The 6,338-nt window shown below is 46.0% G+C and overlaps 1 long non-coding RNA gene across 1 annotated transcript; it reads right to left on the reverse strand.

Moving 5' to 3' along the window:
• Window positions 1-4,650: 4,650 nt before the first annotated feature.
• Window positions 4,651-5,735, reverse strand: LOC109852914. Its single transcript, XR_002250056.1, has 2 exons — window positions 5,622-5,735; window positions 4,651-5,158 (listed from the first exon to the last, which is right to left on the reverse strand). It is a non-coding gene; the product is annotated as an uncharacterized LOC109852914 (long non-coding RNA).
• Between the last annotated feature and the right edge of the window lie 603 nt (window positions 5,736-6,338).

Consider the following 6,338-nt stretch of genomic DNA (forward strand, 5'->3'; position numbering starts at 1 on the left):
GTGACAATAGGTCTCCGGTGCTGACACGGTAGCCTTCCCTCCCGCTGCCACTCAAAGCCTCTCAGGTAACGCGATCCCCGGCAGCCTAAATAAACAAGCTAGAATAAATAAAAGCTATTCTAAACGTCAGCTCAGTGTTTGCCTAGCTGTCACGGAAGTGGAGAGCACACTCAGTCTCAAATGGATATCGAAGCGGCCGTTTACAGCCCTCTTCTTTCGGCGAGCGATAAAGAGAGGCCACCGTCCTATCGCCCGCGCGCGCGTTTGAACGATATTTTTATCGTCACCCGTTACGCTCGCTCGTCAGACGATGTTCGGCAACGTGTCACGACGCGAGAAGAGAAAGAGAGAGATAGAGAGAAAGAAAAAAAGAAGTCGAAATATCTGTCTGACGTGCGTAACTTCCACAGATCTAGAATAGGATATGAAATCTGATTCCGTTTTAATTAATACTTTACGTCGACGTATCGACGGCTATATGCTAAATATGTCCGTGGAAAAAAAACCAAAAAAGAAAACGATGACGAGTGCCATCGAAGGTGTCGGTTTTGAGTATAATTACGAAGCAAGTGAGAGAGAGAGAGAGAGAGAGAGAGAGAGGGAGAATTGAAGTAAAAATCTTCTAATTAATGCACGACTTGTAAAGGACAGGAAGAGCGTCGATTCCACGTTTCTCGACGATCGGGAGCAATCGCGGGTAGACGTCCGAGATAAGCAGACAGCCAACTCGCTGGAAGAAGCAAATGAAATTGACAGTCGACGTTTGTCTGCGCGCTCCTCTCGCTCGTAGTCTCTCTGTAGTCTGTCTGTCAGCATGACACCGAGCGACGCCTTCTTTATTATACATTCAATTATTAGGCGCTGCGCATGACAAGCGCTATTGCATATTTATATCTGCCAGCCGAGGCGAGCTCAGCCGGATAAGGGGGTTCCTGACAGCCCGTCACGAGCATACGTTAACATTCTTAATAACGTACCCGGTTTGTATACGTCCGACGTGCGCGCGCGCGCGCGCGTGTGCGTGTGTGTGTGTGTGCGCGCGCGCGCGTGAAGAAACGTACATGCGCGCAATAGCGTGCACGTACACACGCGACACGCACGTGTACATACACACACACACGCGCGCGCGCGCGCGCGCGGCCGCGAACGGGATGCGAACGTGTAAAAGCCGGCACAGCAGTGTGGTGTAATTTCAATACACGAGGAAGCTATCAACCTTTATAACCTGTTTATTACGATAATACCGTAAATTTGCATCGCGTGTTCCCCCGTAATCGCTCGCCGCGGCGGATGTCATATTACGTTAACTACAGTAGTTAAATAGGCATCCGGGGAATAGGCCCCCGAAAACCCGTACGACGTACTCTGAAATTTGCGCCACTCCCGGGGTGTTGCGCGCGCGGATATCAGTTTTCGGGAAGCGGGGAATGGGTTTAATGAATTCCGTTCGTGGAATTTTATACGGCAGCTTGTTTAACACCTGACCGACGATACGTCCGACTGATAAATCAGCGACGATTCTGTGCGTCTGTGTGTGTACGCGTGTTTCTCGCACACTTGAAATTCAATCCGGGAAAGCGCAGACCGTTGCAAAGCGCTCGCGCGCTTTTGCAGCTCGCCTCGTTTGAAGACCGAAATAGAAATTCATGTATGCGTGTTCGATTAGATCTAGCGCCCACCTGCGCCGTGTTATTACAAGCGCGGACATGCTCGAGGAGCCGCGAATTTCGCAATGAAAACGCACAATATCGCACAAGAGCGCGCGGTATATAAAATTGTACATAAATTTTAAACTCGCAGATTGTTGATTCACTTCGTGAGCGCGTGTGAGATATGTTGTTGAAGATGTTTGCGTATACATGCGCGAGAAGAGAGAGAGAGATACTTTTTACATTTTAATATACGCGGTAGCTTTTTCGTCAACAAAATGCTGAACACCGATCGTATATCAGACGCCGCCCACGGCGACCGTAGTCGTAAAAAGAATAAAACCTTTCTTATTTCCTCCCTCCCCCGCCACCGTTCGTGACCGCCTGCTTTGATATACGATACGTTTGTACCGTGTCGGCCAAAGCCTTCGAAAGCCGACCATCCACCGTAACAGCATTTTTATGCTAAACTGGTCGATGCAACTGACAAGAATTGACAGAATTCGGAAAACAGCTGACAGCCCGCCATGCAGCCACTCCTCTGTCCGCCGGCGGTAAATTTCAAACTACTTCTCTCACTCCCTTTCTCTCTTTCTCTCTCTCTCTCTCTGTCTCTCTCTTGTCCTGTATTTTTTCTCTTCCAGCCGCAAAACGAATGCCGGTCCATTTCTACCACGTTCGCAGTCCCGCCCAGATAACCTCGAAAATTATGATTAAACAGGGTGGGGAAAAAAAGACCGCCGAGTACGACACCGAAATCTGGAAAGTTCTGCAAAACGCAGAAACGAGGAATGAAAAAAACACGTTAAAATGCAAAATTACGTTTACGTCGCGTATTACACGTGATAGCGCGCTCGGTGTGCGCGTCGTAAAAGCACACACTGAAATTACTCTGAAAATCGTCTATAAAACTTTGAAGTCAATTTATTTCCTTCTTGAATTTCGAGTATAATCACCGGAAATCATGCGCGGTTTACGTTTTTCACATCTAACTTATTAATTATTCACACATCGTGCGCGCGCGCACACACACACACACACACATCGATATGAAGCAAATTATTGCTGTGTCATAACAGGTAAGGCTCTACGCTCGCGACTCGATTCTGTTAAATAACGCCTGGCGATCGAGGAGGAGAGAAAAAAAAAAATTAATTCAATGTAATCGCGCTGTTACGTGTCAACGCGCAATTTGTCACGCCCGAAGGTGTTCGCGAGATGCCCAAGATAGATGTGTAACTATGACACCGGCTTTTCTCAATAATAATCGCCAACAGTTAAAATAGCAATTACGTCTCGCGAAGACAGACGCGTTTATATGATACATTGTATCTATTCTAGCGGTTGTGTAACCGCGCCGCCTCATTTATATATACACGCATATATAATTGTCATACGAATTGCGAGCGCGCGGATCGACACAGGAAGAGATAATTTTATCGTCTCTCTCCCTCTCTCTCTCTCTCACTCTCTCTCCCTCTCATTGCCACTTAATTGCCACTTGCACGCGTAAAATATGTCTTTGTGCGATTATACGTTCGCTCGCGATATTTACTAGCCGATAAATAATGCTTGCATTAATCGTGCTTAATTGACGGAACTATGATTTATAGGCACGTGCGCGCTTGTTAACGATCTGTCCGCGCGTTGGCCGTCCGTCGTCTTCTCTCCGTCGTCAGAGATCGGGGACTATTAAATCTGTACGCGCGGCTGCGGTTTGCAAAGACACAACCGCGGGTAGACAAAAGAATACATTACATACGAGAGAACGCTTTATACGTGTCTCTATATCGGGTTATCAGCGGCGTCTCAGCATCATACTGTGGCGTCGTTATGGGCACGACGTTGACGGACGGCTCTCTTACGCACGGTTGACGGGGAACACAAATTGTGGGCGCAGCTGCGCCGATAGTAATCAAGAAACACGGTAGGTAGTGGAGTAGAGTAGCCAGCTAATAATTCTCTCTCTATCTCCGTCTTACCTTTCGTCCCTCTCATCAGCTTCTCTCACTCGATCTCTCTCTCTCTCTCTCTCTATCTCTCTTTCTCTCTCTCTCTCTCTCTCTCTCTGCGCGAGCTTATATACACATGCCGTAGGTTATAGACTGGGAAGAGACGTACGGACAGGCAGGGAAGAAGGGGGGCAGGATAGAGCTGGTGGCACTTCACAGGAAAATGATGTTGATCCAGGTCGATACCTGTCATCCGCTGGCCGATCCACTGCCGAGATTGCTCGTAGCCCCGGATTCGCCCCGCTTTACGTTGATATTCGTGTGTCCTCTTGCCTCGTGTATATCCGCCTATACAATGAGACATTATACGGTTCCATAATACGGCCAGTTTTACGATACGTACTCATAAATAGAAAAACGGTTACACAATCTGTCACGTTGGAGGACAAAGGAACGAGAGTGAGAGAGAGAGAGAGAAAAGGAAAAAAAGATAGGAGTTACAGCAAAAATTGTAGCAAATTATCAATATAAGTAGCAGTTTTATTATCTCTGATCTCCGCGGTTACAAAAAAAAAAGAGAGCGCGTGCAATTTGCTTGCAAAAACAACAAGCGCTCGAAACAGCGTGCAAAAACCGCATTTTGTCGACTTATTTAAATGTGTATGACATCAGCGAGATAATTGCCAAGATTGTGCGATACGAGATGACGGCTCGCGCGAACATTTCGCAAACGCTGCCACTGTCAATCCGCTTGCGCTTACTCTAAATTGTTATCCTCTAACGGCGCGTCGAGCCAAGCGTTAATCCGCCAAGCCGTGTCTAATTCCATTTGACGCGGTCTTTCATTTGATAGTCCGCTCTCGCTCGTTCTTCTTTAATCCGATATCTTGTCAACGTGGAGCCATTCTTGCGAGAGAGAGAGAGAGAGAGAGAGAGAGAGAGAGAGAGAGTTACATTATTCAAGATATTCCAACGTTATACATATATATAAATCTTTTTCATTTTTCTTCTTCCTCCTTCGTGTATTTACATTCCTCTTTTTTTCTCTCTCTCTCTCTCTCTCACTCACACAATCGTTCGAGTAATCCTGTTTTATTACCAGTGTCACGCCTCGTCATTTAAATTGCGTCATTTAAATAAGTTTATTACATTCACAGATGTAAAAAAAAAAAAAAAGAAAAATGTTTATGTAAATAACACCAACAACCATTCTTCCCTCGGCCATTATTACAGAAACTGCCATTTCGAGATGCATCACACTCTTTGACGTGTTTCGAAAATGGGTAGCATAAAAATGCCATCGTTAAACATAATAGAGAGACTCGAAGATAGAACGGAAACGTGTGGAGATTAGAATGTAAATTAGCTTCGAGTGCCGTCACAATGCGACCTAATCTTGTTATGTTTAGGAAATATGATGCTGATGGAGTGCTTGTCAGTCACTCTCGATGATAGGAAGGGCGTCGTTCATTGGTTGGGGAGCAGAACGCCGCTGAGTGCGGACCGAGGGAGATATCATTATTTATGCTGTAAGTGTCCCCCGGACTTTCCTTCGAGCTAAACACAAAGGACAGGTTGTATGAATCACGATGGCTCGTCTTTCCGAGCGGAGAGGAATATTAATGAAATATGTGCTCGTAAAAATTCAATATTGGTAGCTGGTTAAAAAATAAATAAACAAACAAAAACCTCACGACAGATATGCAAACAAAAAGTGACAAATATCTCGGACTTCGATAAAGCGAAAAAACTATATTAACCGCAAACATTAAATCACTTCTCTATTACACATAAATCAGCGTCCTGTCATACTTTTTTTTTTTTTTTTTCGTGACACTAATAAACGAAAAGAAGAAGATTTCACCTGAATGTCATAAATTATCCAGCGTCGACCGGTCGCTGGAAATTGCTTAAATCATTTCGCTCAGATCGTACCCGCGCGCGCGCGCCCGCGCCGGCCGCAATGGAAAAATCCAATTTGCCCGGGTCACGACGGGCGCGTATACGGTATAAAACATACCTGTCAGTAGCGCGGAAAGCGGCTTCCACAAGAGTCGGTAATGCGCGTGTCACGTGAGTGGCATAAAAGACAGGAGTGATGGAAGGCTAAATAGCAACAGTGTCGTGACATGCAACAGTGACCGGCCGGGGCCGACTGTCCCTGTCCGCGTGTGGAGTCACTGCGGCGCGACAAGCTGACATGTTTGCACGAAGCCCGCGCCGCGCTGATCGCGCACGAGCATTAACAAATACTGCCACTGCCCGCAGGCCGAACAGGATACGTTCTACACGTGTACAGGATGCGCCGAAGGGAAGTTTATTCGAGGACAGGTGGGCAGGCGTCGCTTCGGCTGCATTTCTGTTTGCTGCCACGTCGATTAGAATGCGTTGGAAAGCGCGTAAATCGACGTAGATGATAATCGCGTCCACATTCTTTCGCACCGATAACATCGTGCGATAACGTCGCGTTACATCACGACTTCGAAAATACACACAAATTGAATCAAATAAACAGGACTCTTGACAAATTAAAGAGCAAAAAGAAAAAAAAAGAATGCACAAAATGAGGACGCGCTATGTTATTCGAGAATAAATTTATTATCAATTTCAAATCCCGCGTCAATAGTTGAAGTTGAAAATAATTTATCGCGCGCGCGCGCGCGCTTTATTCGTTTAAACATTTCGATACATCTCGACAATCTCGTTCTTAATTTAATATACACTTTTTTTGTTTTTT

Source organism: Pseudomyrmex gracilis, unplaced genomic scaffold (genome assembly GCF_002006095.1).
Source record: "Pseudomyrmex gracilis isolate BER0280 unplaced genomic scaffold, ASM200609v1 scaffold_39, whole genome shotgun sequence".
NCBI classification, from domain to species: Eukaryota; Metazoa; Arthropoda; class Insecta; order Hymenoptera; family Formicidae; genus Pseudomyrmex; species Pseudomyrmex gracilis.